Here is a 19,603-nt window from a genome sequence, read left to right on the forward strand (position 1 = left end):
AAAGGATGACGTTAGATTAAATGATAAATTATTTTGTCTTTTGGTAATAATATACCGGGTTTGTACTAACAAGAGTAACACGACAAGTAATTCATGTCGAGCAGGATCTGCCTATCCTTCCGGAGCACCTGAGATCAATCTCGGTATTTGGTGGGGTTCGTGTTGCCCAGTCTTTAATTTTCTAATTTGTGTTTTGTATACTTTTATTTGTTTTTTTACTGTTTTTATTTTCTTGTCATGGCATTGTCAGTTTGTTTTCGACTTACGAGTTTGAATATTCCTTTGATATCTTTCGGCTGTCTTTTATGTAGGATTAAAATGTAGTAATGCTTTAAAAGTATTACATTCTTCTTCAATTGTTTACAAACTAAAAGAAGTTGATAGAGGGGATAACATGAATAGAAGAACACAAACAAGCTTAATTAAGGAGGGTTGCTAGACTCTAGTTGAAGGAGTTAACTCTTTAAGTAAGTACCCAAATGTGTTTCAACTAGTCAGTTTCGTTTATGCTATTCTAGGTAGGTTTGCGTCAACTATTTTTATCAATATATTTATCAATTATGGACTTTTGACGAGGTCAACACATTAAATAATTTGCAAGATTTTGATATTTGACCGTCAATATAAATATATATATATATAAATGTAAACATAGCGACCATATACATAAAAAAGAAAGAAACAAGACATGAAATACTCTTTGAATCACTTGATTGTAATGACCAATGAGAACAGAAGAATGCCAGATCAAATGTAATATTTAGATATGGTTGACGCAAGCCTAGACCCTGTTTTCATAAAAGAGTCATAGGAAGAAGAAACACATGCATGCTGACACAGAGCAAGACAGTCCAACATTTTCATTAGATGTTTGCAGAGACGTATGCATAGACAATTTGATTTTCGTAAAAGTGGTAAAAACGCAACAGTTTTTGGAGAGGGATCATATTTTGCAAGGGTTGCAAGTTATAGTCATAATTACACAAAAGCATTATCAGATTTTGGTGACAGGTACATGGTCAGGGCGAAAGTTTTAGTTGGGAAATTTACAGTGGGTAGCTCAACGTATCGCAGACCACCAGAAATTCCAGGGCAGACTGTATGATTCTTGTGTTGACCTACCGGTAGATCCAACAATTTTTGTCATTTTTTACAGGAGTCAAAGTTACCCAGAATACCTTATCAACTACAGAGAAAATGATTATGGTCAGAGAAGTATTTCATTTACGACAACACATAGTTCAGCACCGTCCTATCCATTATCAGCAGGAACTTCTCAGCAACCAATACACAAAAGAATGCCTCCAAAAAGTTCTGCGTACTCCTAGGAGGAACCAGTTTAGGAGTTGCACGGAAACCAGTACAATAAAATATGCATTCAACAAGTTCTACTGCCTATTCCTCAGGAGGAACCAGTTTGAGAACTGCATCTAGATTGAATACTAATTCTATTTCAGCATCAAACTCGCCAAGTGGAACCAGTTCTAGTGCTTCATCAAGATATAATCCTGTTTCTTATTCAGCATCAGGTATGGGGAGCAGTTCAAGTTCATCCAGTTCAAATAATCGTTCTACTAGTTTTCAGCCTTTTCATCATTTTAATGTGAGTTCTGGCAGTAGTCAACAACCATCTTCATCACAAAACTACACCAGAACAAGTAAAAATCAGGATAAAGATTGTGTTATCTTGTAATAACCATTGCTTGCTACTGTGGATTCATTAGTTGTTGTGATTAACAATTGTTGTGGATTGGGGAAAAATGGTATTGTCGTGAATATTTGATATCATGGTTTTGAAAATAGTTGTCAATATTCTGTATCACGCGAGCATAATCCTTAATAGAAAATCACATTGAAATGACATGGTCTCCTCAGGGACTTAAACCTAGGATCTCTATGTTACAAGCCAGCTCTTTGATCGACTGAGCAAAGGAAGTACTTTCCTAGCTCATCCATTTACAGCTGGCTAAGTGTCTTCTAAGTAAGAGAAGCAATCTCATCACACTTCACCAACTTAAGAGTCATCATACTATCACAACACATACCTTGGGTAGATATCATCTCTAATCAACGTTGGTTTTTAGTTGGGTGCCAAATGTTACGGGAGAGTGTGATTCGATTTAGAAGATCACATCAAAATCACATTGTCTCCTCTGAGACTAGAATCTGGGATCTAAGTGTTATAAGTACTTCTCTAGCTCAGTTGGTTAGAGCGCTGACTTGAAACACAGAGATCACAGGTTTTAGTTCCATAGGAGACAATGTGATTTTCTAATTAGAGTCACGCTCTTGAGTTACAATTCAATAGTCAATGATAGTTGAACATTTAAATATGTGATTATTTTTTATACCAACAAAATTAAAGAAAATTTGTACCCCATGAATAGTAATGAATCAACAGCACACTGATTACGAGACAATTCTGCTAGATACATAAATTTATCAATTTAATAAATTATATATTTTTTAGTAGATTTGAATTATCCCATTGTTTTAAATTTTTGTACACATATGGATATAAACAAAATGATTTGACTGCAAGGTAAATGAGATTTTAAGGTTGTTTATTTTTACCATTTCATTATTTTTATGTACTCAAAAACTGTATATTTCAAAAACACATTAAATCTATTTGACTTTCTTTTGATCATGTTGATTGTTGTTTCACTATTTCATTGTCACATACAGAAACTATGTTAGATTATGGGAAGGTAACTGTTAGACATTCTGATTAGTTAAGACATCACTTAAGAGGACCTTCTGAAAATGAATTATCTACATATAGATATTTGATTATTGTTCTGTCACTGGATGCATGACATTACTTTTGTAGATTTTATGGAACAATTTAAGAAAATATTATGTGTAGATCATTTTTAATTTTTTACAAGATGGAAATTGATAAAAGAATTTTTTTTAGTATACATTGGGTAGAAATTCTTTATATGTATACAGTCTGCTAATTGCCACATTGTTTACATTTTCTCATGGAATATCATTTTTTTTTTCACGAAAAACAACAAGCATTTGTCAGAGTTTACACCTGGCTTGCAAATAATTGAAATACTGAAATGTTGGCAATATGTTTTTATAAACATGACAAATGCAGCTAGTTCAGGATTGTATATTTAGAATAAACATTTTCAGTACTGATAGCCATCCTTGTTTGTAGAAATCCAAGAATAAGCATTAGTTAAGCTGGTTTATTTGTTCTTTTTCAGCTGTTGCATTAAAAATTCTATAATTTAACAATCTGCTATATCATTTTGATTTTTATGTTAATAGGATATTGTTTATCAATTATAAGTCATAAAAGCTTTACATCAAAGATTGTGCCATATTTCATGTATTTTTTTTATTTTCTGGATTACAGATGGATCTTAATAATAATTTATAGCTAGTCATTATGAGCAAGATATATGTGATGAAATGCAATGATAAATATTTTTAAGCTAAAGCTCGGCATTCAGAATTTCTTCAACATTTAAAGGTTAAGTTGTCATTATGACTTTTGAGATTTAAGCCTGTAGGCACAGTGCAGCCCAACTCTGTATCAAACCTTAGTGAGTATTTGTCCATTTCCATGTCATGAAGCCCATTTGTAATAATTTCAATATCAAAGGTCAAAGTCACATTATGCCATAAAAGATAAATGTTCTAGGCAGGCTAGAGTCTTTGTCTTATTTTCAATTTTAAAACAAACATCACAAGCCGAATGTGTGACCATGGTATTTTATTCAAAGGTTAGAAGTTAGAAGAAAATCACAACACAACGTAGGATGTTTTGTATTCTAGAACTTATGGACTGCAGTATTTTTGAAAGTAAAATTTATTGACGTTACAACATTACAGAGGAATACCAGTTACTGTGGACTGTCTCCAGATCATAAGTATATCAATCAATATTCATTAAACCTTGATCTTTTAGTCTCACATGCGTCGAAAGTCGCAGAATGCAAGACATGGTGATTACAATCCAGCTGCAGCGACGGCATAAACTATTTGTATAAAGCTTTATATTTCAGAAGGTATAAGACATTGATGCTTCATACTTCGTATTCAAATGCCTTAAATTATGATGTTGTCTGTCATTTGGCTATTGCCATTTTCATGAATCAGGGTCCGTTTGCCCTGATTCACATTCGCCCAGGGTCCGTTCGCCCTAATACCTGTTCGCCTTCGGGTCTATTCACCCTGATTTTTAATTATTTTACTTTGTTGTCTTATATAAAGTTAATTATTTGAATAGAGTATGTTAAGTTTGTTGAAAATTTCGCCGAATATTTATGTTGTATTGCTGCTACCAGATAACTATTTTCCTTTGATTTCAATTCAAGAATACAAGGTATATGATATAAAACAACTGAAGACCAAGTTGTCTGCATGCATTTGTTTTATTGATATATTTTAACAGTTTCTTGTGTTTTTCTCATTTATATCACCCTGATATGTTTAAATTTTATTTTATTCATTTAGGAATGGTTCTCACTCCTCAATAATTCTAGTCATTCAATTAAGACAGTATAATAATAAATGAATTTATATACACCACAAAGTTTCCATTATATATTTTACAATTCGTATATCATTGTTTTTACTGATTCCAAGCTGACTAGTTTAATAAAAAACATGTTGTTTTCCGATTATGATTCCACCAAAGATAATTGATACAAAAATCAGTGAGATCAAAGACATCATAATTATGAACAATTAATGCTCCAAAACAAGCCATTAATTTTTAAATATTTCCATGTTTTTCATGAATTTCGAGAAATATATAGGAGGGTCTTCATGTGAGGTTCTTCATTTCTCTGTTCTTTAATTTTTATGACATATTTTCTCTATTCCTTATACTTTTTGACCATTATTCTCTATTCTTTATATTTTAGCACCTAGTCCTTCTCTATTCTTTATTGTTTGGGCCTTTTTTCTCTATTCTTTATATTTTTTGCCCATTATTCTCTATAATGTAAACCCCAATATATATTTTGTTCAATATTTACTATATAGATATATGAATAAAATAGAAAAAAAAGGATATGGGGTATCCATCCATGACAAAAATCAAATCATATTAAAGTAATGCGATATATTTTAGGGCGTATAATTGGCAAGGCTGGACAAGCAATAGATGAGATCATAGATAAATCAATGGTAGACAGAATTATCAGGCAAACTGAAAAAGGCACTCCAGTCAGGTCATTATTTGCCATTAAAGATGGTTGGCTTCACCTTAACGAAGCTGGGCAATACGAATTGCGCAAGTGTTTTCAGCATGTTATTAATCATATGTAAATAATTTAGTATTGTGTATTTTGTCTTTATGTATGTGGTAATTATTATTTAGTTTTTATAGGCTAGTCTAAAGGAAGTGTTTCATTCCTTAGGTTTTTTGAATTTTCAAGGGAGTGTTTCATCCTTTGGATTCTTTAATGTATGTCTCTTAAAGGTACTCTACTTTTAGAAGAGACTTCCGTGAGCATCTCCTTAGTAGATCTATCAGCTGAAGAAGTGGTTTATTCTTCCTGCTTTGAGTTGAACTTTCAAGAGAGTGTTCCATATCTTGGGTTTAAGCGCTCCTTTAACTTATTTGGTTTTGTTTTGCGGGCTTGTTTGGCGGATATTTAATTTTTGTGGCCCGCCATTAAATGTATTTTCCTAGCTATAACTGAATAAGTATTAGTATTTGTATATGTATTGGTATTTGTTCTTTATATTATTGTAATGACATGTATGTAAAGATTTATGTTTTCGGCCAAATAAATTTATATTATTATTACAGTCTTTAATGAAGCCAAAAGTAATTAACTTATTTAAATTTTTCCAAAACACTTCATGAGTATCACCATATTAAAGTAATGCGATATATTTTAGGACGTATAATTGGCAAGGCTGGACAAGCAATAGATGAGATCATAAATAAATCAATGGTAGACAGAATTATCAGGCAAACTGAACCAGATGTAAGTTTATCAGGCAATTTAATTCTAATTTAATTTATTTGTATTGAGGATTTTGATTGGACTAAATTATATATTATGAGGGGTTAATTCTGTATTTAATAGTAGCTGTCATTTTGAATTTGTAAATTTATCAGTGGTTGAGTTTTCAATGATGAACAAAATATTTACATTTCTCACCTGACACAATGTAACAATAACCTCTTTGTCAAATTTTATTAAATTCTCTACTGTTCACATAGCCTTAAAACCTCTGCTGGTATTGTAGCTATGATGTCAGACTGTTATATGGTGTCTAAGACAAGAATCAAACAATAACTAATTTCAAATATTTTATTTATTTTGCTTTAGAATGGAGATAACTGTATTGCACTTTAAACTTTGCCAACGTAAAACTTGGTATCCATGATAAGTATTAAAATTAAATATTACACGATTTCTTGATTTGTTTTAGGGAGTTGTCTTCAATATAATTGGTACACCAGAATCCATAAAAAATGCAAAATGTTGCTGAATTTTAAATTGGATGCTCTGAAGGTAAATAAATTCAAATATATCATGTAAGAACTATCTCGTTGTGCTTTATAAATATACAAAAATGTGATACATGAATAATGAAAAAGAAAGGATATGGTGTATTAATTCATGACACAGAATCACTAGGCACACATAATACCAATAACATAAAAGGAACAGTGCTCTTATTGCTGTTCTTCATCTCAAAGTCACAGTGAGGCCTATGCTATAGCCAGTGAAATTTTTATACACCTATGTCAGGAAAACATCAAAGTTATAAACTTATTTTCTATGTAAACATAATATGTTTTGTTTGAATCTGGAATATTTTTGTACTATACAACTCGCCACTTCGCTCTAGAGAAGCTCCAGGGAGAAGTTTATGTCACCTTCGATTTTCAGTAAAATTCCCCAATGTCGCCTCATGATTTTTGAGACATTCTCGATCCAAATGTAAACAACCCAATAGTTGATGAAATAAAAAACATGTTTTCCCCGAATTCAGAACTGATTTGTTCGCGATATTATACTCCTTGACAGGATGTTCTATAAGCCAGAAACAAGAAAAAACTCGATTTTGCGATGTTTGTTTATTGTCCGCCATCTTTGTTTATATTGAAAAATGTAGATGGCGCCCTTTTATCTTTTCAAAAATCTTATCATTTACCTAATCCATATGAATATGTAATTTTAATTTTGATTATCATATTTACTGATACTTGATTAAAATTTGATGCTGCATTAAAAATTTCTCATTTCTTTTCAAATGATGCATAATTTGAACTGGAAACAGGTTGTATTTTTATGTACGTAGAAAGTTTAGTAGTCAGCCTGGAACCAGAAAATCTATTTATAAACTACAAAACCTAGTCGGTTTTTCGTTCAGGATTTGGTGTGACAGACTGCTTCATGTGCTTTGTTTCAGCTAAAGTTCCTTTATACAATATTTTGATGAATACTATATAGTTAATTTCAACAGGACGTTAAAATATTATGTACAAATTTTTGACGGGTCTCGCACCGTATTTGTTTAAAATTTTCAAGTACTTATTCAATTTCCGGAAAAGAAAAATACAACTTTTCCGATGTTTCTTTTTATGATTTTGTCTTATTTAAACTCTCGTAAAGTGTTCTAGAATGATGAATATGCATTTCCAACAGCAACTTGATGCTGGGAAACGGTCGTATCCATGAAAATACTGCAAACAATTGCACACAATTTGAAATTAATAGAGTTTTACTTTACATTTTCAACAAGTGACAAACAGTTTTTCTTTCTGAATTCCTATTAAAAATTATATAAAAAAAAAATATATTATTTTTAATTTTTAGCTTAGCAATGAAAGACAGTGAAACTGTATTCAAGATATTTTAACTTACTTATCAATTGATTATTATTTTGTTTTTGAAAGGGTTTTTGATTTAATTTTATTAGATACAACTGTGAGCAATTCAAAACATACTTTTGTTGGAAAAAATCTTTGAGATGCAGCATAATCTGACCAATGTCAAATCTTCAATTCATTCAGACCTAGCTGCACAACCGTAGCTCTTATGGTCCTTAGGATATTTTTTTTAACAATTTGCATACATAGGTACAAATGTAATTCAGACCACAAGCATGGTAAGGCAAGGACATACCACCTTAGCAGTTGTCATGCAAAAATGCTTTGAAAAATAACAAAAGGTTTAGATTCTTAGAAAATTTTATTCTAAAAAAGTATTAACACGATCCTTCAAATTTCCTTGAAGTCTCCCTGTTGGGGCTTCACTTCTCCTAGAAGTCTCCCTGTTAAGTCTTCACTTCTCCCTGTTTAGCTGCCAGGGAGAAGTCACTTCTCCCTATAATTCTGAAGTGTGGTGACCCCTGTACCCTAATATATCATTATTGGCTGTATTTGTCTATATCCAAATGATTTTTCTTTCATTAAGGAATCTGTTAACAGCAGATCTATGATTGCTTCTGTTAAGAGTAGCAACAAATCATGTTAGACTATTGGCAGGGTGGAGCTTTATATATATATATATATATGATATAGACCTTTGTTTTTGCTGAATGCTTTATGTTGATTGCTTGAAGTTTGGTTCCTGCCTATCTGATGTATACATCAAATGATTTTCAGCAGGATTATATTTTAACTTTCTTTTTTTCAATGTATTTCAATGTTTTTTATTGGTTTTAATGGAATTCCAGAGATATATATACAGTTCTCTTTATTTTTTAGAACACCTTCAATAGCAAAAGAGGTGTTGAAGATACTGAAAGGAGTGAAGTATTGTCAGATGATGAAAATTCTTCTGATTTTATCGGCATTGAACAAATAGAATAAATCAGTAGTCAACTGGACTCACCAAACAGAGGGAGAGGGAATAGAGCAGGAAGAGGAGGCAGGGGAGGGAGAGGGAGTAGATTGAGAGGAGGCCAAAGGGGAAGAAATAATCGGCAACAAGCAGAAAACAGACAAAATCAAAATAATATGAGATCGAATGTCATTCAGCAAGATGTCAGAACTACTACTGGAAGAAATGATAGATATCTACGTGATTCTTTATCCAAAGAATTGCCTTCAGATTCTGGAGAGTCTTCAGATGAAAAACATCCTTCTGCTTCAATCAACAGTGATCAACAAAATCCTATTCACTGGCAACCAAATAGAGGCAGATTGAATGGTAATAGTTCAGGAAGAGGAGGCAGGAGAGGGAGAGGAAATAGATTAAGAGGAGGTCATAGGGGAGGAAATATTAACCAACAAGCGGAAAACGCACAAAATCAAATTAATAGGATATCGAATGTCATTCAGTATGATGTCAGAACTAACGTAAGAAATGATGGATATCTCAGTGATTTTGAAACAAGAGAGTTGATTGCAGATTCTGAGAATTCATCAGATGACACACATTCATATGCTTCCATCAATAGTGAACAACACAATCCAGTTCACCAGCAATCAAATAGAGGTAGATGGAATGGTAATAGACCAAGAAGTAGAGGAAGAGGTGGAAGAGGAATTAGATATAGAGGAAGGTGGAATAGTGGAGATAATCAGCCAAATGAGGGTCAAAGTCAACATCTGGCTAGGGTAAATCAAGAGAAAGAGGGTGGATGTGGAAAATATGATGATTTTATTGCTAGAAATTCTCAATCTAAACAAATAGAGGTAGATAATAATGTTAGTGGTATTGCTTTTGAACAAAGTAGTGGTGGAGTGAGACAAAAAGACACTAGGAATAAACCAAGCTCCAAAGATACTGAGATGAGGTCAGAGAAAGCATCTATTCCAAAATATAGAAAAGACAGGACCAATAAAAGGTATTATGGTCAAAGTCAAGGTTATGAGGATAGTGATGAATACATTCAACTAAATGATGATAGTCTTTCTCAATCTTCTGGAGATTCTCTTACTACACACTCAGGGAAAACATATGTTGAAAGAATAAGAGGAGATTTAAATTCTTTAGTCAGAGGAAGTGATGAAAGAGACAGGAAAGGAAGTAGGATTAGAGGAGGATGGGGACAAGGACATCATCATCAACAAAGATGTCAAATGACAGGATTATTCAGATGAGAATATAAATACAGATGTAGAAATGATGGAAGTTGATGATTACTCCCCTTTATCCATTGGTTTAGATGACAAGTTTTCAACAGGTGAAGATGTTACAAAATCTTTAGCAAAATTTAATGCCTTACTAGACGATACACCAAAGGCTAAAATTCAGGTGGAAAGTAAAGAAATGAAAGAGAAGCGACTCAAAGAAGAAGCACTAGATGAAATAAATGAAATGGAGGTCCTCAGATTCCTAGTTCAGACATTTGGGGGTGGTTGTTGTTTTTGGTTCTTTTGGTTGTACAGCTTATTCATTATTTCCATATTGTGGTGGAATGAAGGAATGGTTTAATACTAGATCAAGAAAATTTCATATATACAGAGATGGCCCAAAAATTGTTTACATTGGTCCTTTTTACAAGGACCTGAATATTTGCAAGCACTTTTTCAGTCCTTCAAAACCAACAATTTGTGACAATCAGAACTGTAACTTCTTTCATGTATGTAGGAATTTTGTGAGAGGGAATTGTAGACAACAACATTGCAGCTTTCCTCATGACTTTGTCTCAGCTCAGAACATTAGAATCAAAGAAAAATATGGACTTGAAAATTTTACAGACTCTGATATAATTGTCTTACTGAACTGGAAATTTCCAAGATTATGCCCTCATTATATATATGAACATGGTGGATGTAAGGAAACTGAAAATAAAGATTAAGCCTGTCCATATCTTCATTACTGTAAAAATTATTTCTTTGGTAAATGTGACAGAGGTGATGATTGTAGGTATAACCACTCATTTTCAGATTCTCATAGTAGATGGGTGTTAACATCTTGTCATCTAGCCAATCAGAAAGAAGATGCTTTGAAAAGAATGATTTATGTGCCTCCTAATTTGGAGAACCCCAAAGAACAGGCAAATACAGAAGATTTTTCAGTGGATGATCTTTCAAGGGAAAAAACCATTAAATCTACAACTTATCAACATCAGACAGATGGGAGAAGAAGGTTTAAACGTCTTTCACCATCAGAGTCCAAGTTTATTGGAAATCAACCAACAATACAGGAAAAAATGGGAATAAGATTTTCATTGTCTAGTGAATCTACAGTCACTGAGGATACCCCAGAATCAGAAGATTGTATATTGACAGAGACTGCTGGGAAGAAACACATTTGCTTAGCATTGACGAAGAAAGATTGTCCAAGTTCTGTATGTTCAGATTTACATTTACAGAATGGTGTTCCATACTTGTGGCAGGTGAAGATGGATACTGAATGGGTGTCATTTCTACCAAAGGACAACTTTAAAATTGAAAATGCCTATTGCTCACTTGATCAAAATGTACAGATTAAGGTAAGTGTCTGATATACTTGCTAGACTTTGTATTTAGATATTACAATGTATAGACATGGGCTATTTATTGTACTTGTATCAGTTAAGTGTATCTCTTAATCATTAACCGGATTTTCGAAGGAAAAATCGGTTATTGATTTGGGGATGTACGGTCGTCGGGGGGGGCGGTTTCCAAACAGTGTCTGTTCATTAACATGAAAACGTTTGACGAATTTTTTTCAAATTTAGATATGTTGTTTCCTGTGACTAAATGAAGGTCAAGTTCAATTTTCACGATTTTAGCTTTTCTCGTTGTTGAGTTGTAGACCTTTCAGTAGCCAAAAGTGATATTTATTATATGATTGAGTTAAATCCCTTTGAACAGAAATTGTGTAATTAATAAGTTTATGTATAGATAGTCTATCAATGATTGTATCTGTTCAATTGATTTTAGTCAGGAGCTGTCAAAAATTATTTTTTTTAAGTCATGTGTGTTTTGAAGGTAGATGTCACAGTTATTATGTGGTATTTTATTTTTGTTGTGTGTGTTAATGTTTAATCTTTACTAGATCCTGTTTGGGGGTCCAGATTTGCAAATATCATTTTCATTAGATAATAATCTATTTTTGTTAAAGGATACATTTCATTAAATTACATTGTGTAGATAAAGTTGTTGACATTGATAGATATTTAGTTGCAGATCTATATTAGTTTGTGACAAATGAAAGAAAAAATATTGGGAACTATTAAATATATATATAAAGTTTGATTACACTAAGTGTTTTTAAATAATTTCCACCTGTTATCAGATAAGAAAGCATGTGGTAAATATCAATCACACAATTATAATTGGAGTGACAGATTTATTTTGAAAATTTCTGTTTCCTAAGTGTTGATGATGATAATCTCTGAAGGACAGTACAAGTATAGTTTGAAATTTACTGTTCATTATTAGACATTTTGAAGATAATTAAGTCTCCCAAACGAAGTTTGGGAAGACTTATTGGTTTTGCTCAGTTCTTATTATTTTATTATGTCACCCGATCGACAATGTCGGGTGACATATTGCTTTTCCTCTGTTTCTTTTTCCCTATTATTATTATTTTTCTTCCACCTAATCTTGTCTGGCAGTTTTCTCGGAGGCAATGGAACTAATCTTCATGATTGTTGAGCATAATGAGGACCACCATCAGTGGAGTTGCAGTGAAACTTTGGAACTTTAAAATGACCGCCGTTTCCATAGAAACAGCAAAAATGTGAAAAATATTTTTTTTGTTTTTGATAACTAATTTAAGAATGCCTGAACTAAATATCATCAAATTTTTATACAACATAGGTATCCACTATATACATGTTTTGGATGATTTTGAGAATCATCGGAACTACTGTATTGCCATGGAAACTAGGGAAAGGTTTCCAATTATAACCCTATGGGAAAAACCTTAAAGTAGCAGTTTCTCTTTTAAAATGGTAGGTCAAATCCATTGAAACTTTGATGGTATGTTCCCTCCCATGTACCAATGTGGCATCTGTCATTACAATTTTGGGAATGGTCTTTGTTACCATGGAAACCAGCAAAAATGTCAAAAATTTCAAAATGCACCAAACTTAATATAACTTTATATTAATGCTAACTGGCATGTATAGATAAGACTTTTGACTTTGGAATTTCCAAAATGGTCGCCGTTGCCATGGAAACAGCAAAAATGTGAAAATTTCAAAATGCTCCAAATGTTCTGAAAATTTACAGAAAGATGTATTGCCATGCATATATGTGCATTCACTGTTTAACATTTTTGAAATGGCTGCCACTTAGTGGCAATGGGGTGAAGGGTGACATCTCCTATTGCTTGCAATGGCAAATCTAGTTCTTCTTCCTCTTCCGCCGCTTTTAAATTTGAACTTGTCTGCACCCGTTCTCTTGTCAGATTAACTTAGGGTTTCACAATATGTTAGACTAACATGTCTAGTGGTGCAATCAGGGTTTTGTTTGTGCAATAGGGTTTATAAAGGGGTTCTTTGAGGGACAAAAAGAAAGGAGGGTTTTACTATAGAACCCTATGGGATTTAATTTTTTTTAATTTTCAAATGATTATAAATTGAAAACCGTCTGTGTTAGACACAATCTTTTAAATTGAAAATGTTCTAAATGATAAAGCACATTAATTGAAATACAGGGTTAGTCCCCAGGGGTCACCCCACCCCCTGCCATTTAAGAAAGTTCTAATACCTTGTAAGTGGTCAAGATCCCCACCCCTTAACCATATATTTTCTGGTTTATCATGCTAAGATGGTTTGAATGATATACAGGATTAGTCCCCAGGGGTCATCCCGACCCCCTGTCATTTGAGAAAGTTCTAATATCTTGTAAATGGTCGAGATCCCCACCCCTAAACCATATAGATTCTGGTTTGTCATGATAAAGCATATCAAATGAAATACAGTGTTAGTCCCCAGGGGTCACCCCCACCCCCTGCCATTTAAGAAAGTTCTAATATCTTGTAAGTGGTCAAGATCCCCACCTCTTAACCATATATATTCTGGTTTGTCATGTGAAGATGGTTTGAATGATACACAGGTTTAGTCCCCAGGGGTCATCCCGACCCCCTGCCATTTGAGAAAGTTCTAATATCTTGTAAATGGTCGAGATCCCCATCCCTAAACCACATATATTCCTATTCGTCATGTCTCGAACATTTGAATGACGTATAGGGTCAGTCCCCAGGGGTTCCCCCCACCCCCAATGTTCTAGTATCTTGTAAATTGTCGAGATCCTCACCCCTAAACCATATATATTCTGGTTTGTCATGCGAAGATGGTTTGAATGATATACAGGGTTAGTCCCCAGGCATCACTTATGATTATAACTTTACTGGACCAAACCAATTTTCACTGGGAATTACGAGTTATGGGAGTTTAGTTTGGGAGACTTCGTAACAGCATCCTGTTACAATCATTTCTTGTTACAGATAAGTTTTATAGATTTTTAAAAGACATTGTATTAATGATAAATGACTTTTTGGAAAAAAAATTTCTTTTCTTTGGTAAATTGTTTGAAGAAAATTGTGGTAGGTTTGTTTGTTATTCTGCATAAACTAATTTCCTGAATGCTAAAGATATATTTTTTTTATGAAGCAAACTCCTTTAAAAACTAAGCTTATATTGCCTATTAATAAACTTATATTTAGATTTCTGATTTTGGGCCCAATTTTCAAGTTGGTCCAAATCGGGGTCCAAAATTAAACTGTGTTTGATTTCAACATAAATTGAATATATATAGGGTTCTTTGAAATGCTGAATCATAACCTGTATTTATTTGCATTATTAATTAGATAATACCATATTGAGGTCCAAAGGGTCATAGGTTAAATTTTTGTTTGATGTCATCAAAAATTTAATTCTTAGGGTTCTTGGATATGCTGATTCTAACAATGTACTTAGATTTTGGATATTGGACCATAAAAGGTAAATGTCTGATTTCAAATTTTTCAGTTCTTTGACCACATTCATTTTGTGTCACAAACCTATGCTGTGTCAAATATTCAATCACACTCCAAATTCAGAGCTGTTTTTAGCTTAAATGTTGTGTCCATACTTTCTCAACTGTTCAGGGTTCTGACAGCCTCTTGTTTTACAATTAGAGTCATGAGTAGTGTTATGGATTCATTTTGCGTTTAATTTTTCTAGACACTTTTGTTCATTTTTGGAATTGAGGGCCTCAGGGACCACTTACTACTGAGAGGTAATATGTTGCTTGTAAAGGTCACTATTTCAATCACATACCCCTCCCCGCTACCAATAAAAATATATGTTAAACCAGTTGCCAAATTCTTTATCTGCATTTCCAAAGTCAGATGCAGGTATTTTTTCGTAATTGTCTTTTGGTGATGACTGCCATATTTGTTTTTTTATTTATTGCTGTTGAGGCCTCATACTTACTTATGATTACTATACTGTTTTTCTCATTGTTGAAGGATTTTCAGTGACCTTCAGTTGTTAACATTTACATCTTTTGGTTTCTTGTTGATATTTGTCTCATTGGTAATCATACCATATCTTTTTATTTTTATACAGTAATGAAAGAACGGCAAGTTCAAATGGAAAAATACTATAAGCTGACTGTTTTTTCTAATTTCTCTCAAATATTAGGTGAATTTATTATAGGTTACTAATTGTTAAGTCAGATCAGCATGATCAGGGTGAGGTTCAAAATATTAATTCTCCATTATATTGTCATTTGGTAATATTTGGTTATTACCTTTTAAAATGTTGTCTTTATATGATTGTTTCACAAAGATTTGAGGTCGGTTATTATTTGACTCCTAAACTTTTTGATAGAATATAATTTTTGTAAATAAATATGAAGAATTTTTCATGGGAAGTTACTTGTATCTCACTTCCAATACTCATATATAGACCAGAGTAAGGTAGAACATTGCTGGGTCATACTGAATTTAGTTTGAGGTAAACAGATTAGAAAACATTCTATTCAAATATATAGTAAGAATATTATTGTATTCAATGTATGCTGTTGTGTTTTTTATTAAATAATTTTTTTCTGTTCACAGGATATTGTCTATTCTGGAAACATATGTACAGTTCATATAAGCTTTGAGACTGTAGATGAACATATGTATGGGATTGTTTTTGATGCTACTGGTAGTAGTTCTAATAGGGTTGATGTAAGACGTCTCAGTACTCAATCATTTGGCGAGAGATATTTGACTGTAGATTGTTATCAGACACAATGGAGATGGTACTGGAAAAATGACCATGGTGTTTGGTTATGTTATGATACAGTAAGTAATAACACACTGCCCCAAAGAAGATTTGATGTCCAAAAAATTCTCTTTTTTATTTTCCCTGTTTAATTAGACTATCAGGTTTTTCCTTTGGAAACAGTTTTGTTTATATCACCGGGAAAAGGGTAGACATTGTAAATACATCAATTGCTCTTTCTTTCCTTGACTGTTGCTTGAGTTCTTTAACAGTGAGCTGAATCACTCATACTTTTCAGTCCTTAGAATTGAATTCAGTCAACTTAAGTCTGTATTCAACAATCTACCAGTAAACTGTAACCCCGATTGTGAAATTATTGCTTTTCTCATTCTGTCAATTCAGATGTGAAGCTGACTTATAGTGAGTTATTTGGACAAACTCTTCTCAGTCTCTGTGTAGTATTTATTGATTTGGACATAAACAATATAAATATCAGAGCAAGGCTTCCAAAACGGTCATATTTGCCGAACAAATAAATTTATCGGACATTGTCCGACTAGGCCAAACATGAAACGGACATCCTACGTAGGTTTGCCATGTCAACATTCATGCGATTCCTAAAAATCAACCATTTTGACTTTACCTTGTGCCTTAAACAGACACACTGTTCCGGTCATTAAAGTGGCAGTACTCTATAAACAAGCTCTACTATAATCCCCTCTCATTACAATCAATGTTAATTAAGTGTCTAACCAGTGAGATTTACCTGTGATCATCTGTGTCAGGTTAACTATCGATCGATCTTTTTGGAAGTTATTTTTTTATTTGAAATAAAAACATGCCTGTTCTAAATCGAACTACTTTTTAGCAAAACAAATTGAGACTATCAGAAAAGCGTATTTAAAACGATAAGATCATAATTTACACGCAACAGGTAAACTATTTTGTACCGGATATTGATCGGTCTATTTATTTAAAAGTTTATTTAAATTTCAGCGGTTTGTATCTGATCAATTTAGTCAAAAAGATTTAGATTATCAGAAATATGTATATGAACATGATTTGATGAAAAAATTAAAAAGGTAGTAATAAAGGCTGTAAGTGAAAATTTGTCAAAACCACGTTGTTTGAACTTGCACACGTGTGCCCATGTGCACAGGTGTGAGGTTTAGTTATGCATCCGAATTTTTCAAAAATACTAAAATGATCATTGATACCTTTATCTAACGTTCATTTCGACTATTTTCCTGAAGAAATAACATGGAAAGAGCTACTTAAACTCAATCGTGCATTGTAAACGTACACAGATTTTAAGTATCCAACTCGAGTCCATGGTTTACCATTGCCAAGTCAACATCCAGTATTAGAAAAATGCTTTTTTTTAAATCGAAAGCGAAGTTTTTGACAGCGTAATTTTCCACAAATAAAGAGTCTAAGGCAGATATTAGTACACTGATATTGCACACCTCGAATGATGCACTGTCAATTAAACAGTTTACGTCAGATCATCGAGTTTATATCAAAAGTCAAGTTTAAAATCGTTTTTGTGTCAATCATTGATTATATGAAGCCCAACTGATTAAAATGCTTACCTTTTGTTCCTAAGTCTTAAGGGACTGAAATCGGGATTAGACAAAAAATGTCCGGCTGGCTCAAATACTTTTTGGAAGCCCTGGATCAGAGGTCAGATGTCAGAAATCAAGGTCATGCAAATGAGACAAAAACCATCAGAAATACAATTTTGAAAGAAATCTATATTTTATTGATATTGAAATTTGAAGTATCTGGATGATTAGTTAATTGTTATTCTTTCAGTTGCTTATATCTTAACTTATTCAAGTACTCTTTATTGTAGGATTTACAGACTTATACATTGGAGGTGAAATTTCTAAAACAACAGAGGACATACTTATTTTCAAGAGAAAACTATAAACAAAAGTATCGTTTATCCTTCAGCTCAATGGAACAGGTCAACTTGGAATATGGAACAACTAGAGTGCTCATTAGACGTCAATTATTTGTTTCCAAGGAAGATCTTCAGAAGAAAAGATAGTAAGTGTCAAGATCATCTGATCAAACTGTAGCAAAAAGGAATTGCATAAAATTAGCAAATGTAATCAAAAACTTCAGGGTCAAAGGGAATTTTTCTAGAGACAAACCCATTGCCATCAATTTTCAACAAATTTCCATAAAAAATCCAAGATTAATCATACCTTAGACATTTGTGTAAAAAAATATGGGTTTTTGAAAAATATTTTACTGAAGAACACAGAAAAGGGTTGCCTATTTAGCTTTTCAGAGAATAAATGTGAAACATCCACTTTCAATGTCTAGGTTACAAACTTATTTTCAAATTCCAAAGGCCAAAATATCTGTTAAACAGGCAATAATTTTTAACAACACACAATATAAAGATAAAAGACATTTTTAAGATTTTTTTAAAATCCAGGTATAAGGAAGGTGTTGATATTCCACCTCAAGGGTTTGAAATTTAAACCTCCAGGGTTGAGGTTATAAACTTTATCATTGCAGACCTTATATCAAAACATATAAGTCATTTTGGGTGTTCATCTTTCAAACCCTTTAAAGGTTTAAAGGTTATCAGCTGCAATTTGTAAGTTCACAATTGCAATCATCACAAGTCGATTTTAAAATGACTTCTATTTGGTAAAACTTCTTATTTTTTGTAAATGAATGAAATAAAATATGGGGTATATGCCAACGAGATGGTAACCAAGCACCACAAATAAACAAAAACAAAATACATGCAAAAGTAGTGAATGAATATAACTGACTTTCAAAGATATGCCATGGATACCAAAATACCTCAATGACAAAAATTATTCAGATAAAATGTTAACACTACTGACAACCACTAATGATGTTCCTGACTTGGTACAGGCACATGAAAATTAATAGTTCAGAAAAAAAATGTTTGAAATAAACTCTTTGAAATATTTACTTGAGGGAGCAAAGTCAGTTTAAAAGATTGCCGGTGTCATATGGTATTTTGAACCCCCTGAAAAGACATTTTTCCCATATGGTATTTTGAACCCCACCATGGAAAATTGAACCCCCCTGTTTTAGGTAAAAAGTTTGTAGATTATCTAATGTACAATATGTTGGCTCTAATTTTTTATATGACCGCAAAAAATTTTTGTGGTCATATATTGGTATGACGTTGGCGTCGTTGTCGTCGTCGTCGTCCGAAGACACATTGGTTTTCTCACTCTAACTTTAGTTTAAATGAATGGATCTCTATGAAATTTTACCATAAGGTTCAATACCACAAAAGGAAGGTTGGGATTGATTTTGGGGGTTATGGTACCAACAGTTAAGGAATAAGGGGCCAAAAAGGTGCAAAAAAATAAGCATTTTTGTAACTTCCAGACATAACTTGTGTGTTAGTGTATGGATCTCTCTGACATTGTACCACAAGGTTTCATATCACACAGGGAATGCTGGGATTGATTTTGGGGGTAATTGCCTCAAAATTTTAGGAATTAGGGGCAAAAAAAGGGGCAAA

The sequence above is a fragment of the Mytilus californianus genome, unplaced genomic scaffold (assembly GCF_021869535.1).
Source record: "Mytilus californianus isolate M0D057914Y unplaced genomic scaffold, xbMytCali1.0.p SCAF_11, whole genome shotgun sequence".
Lineage (NCBI taxonomy): Eukaryota > Metazoa > Mollusca > Bivalvia > Mytilida > Mytilidae > Mytilus > Mytilus californianus.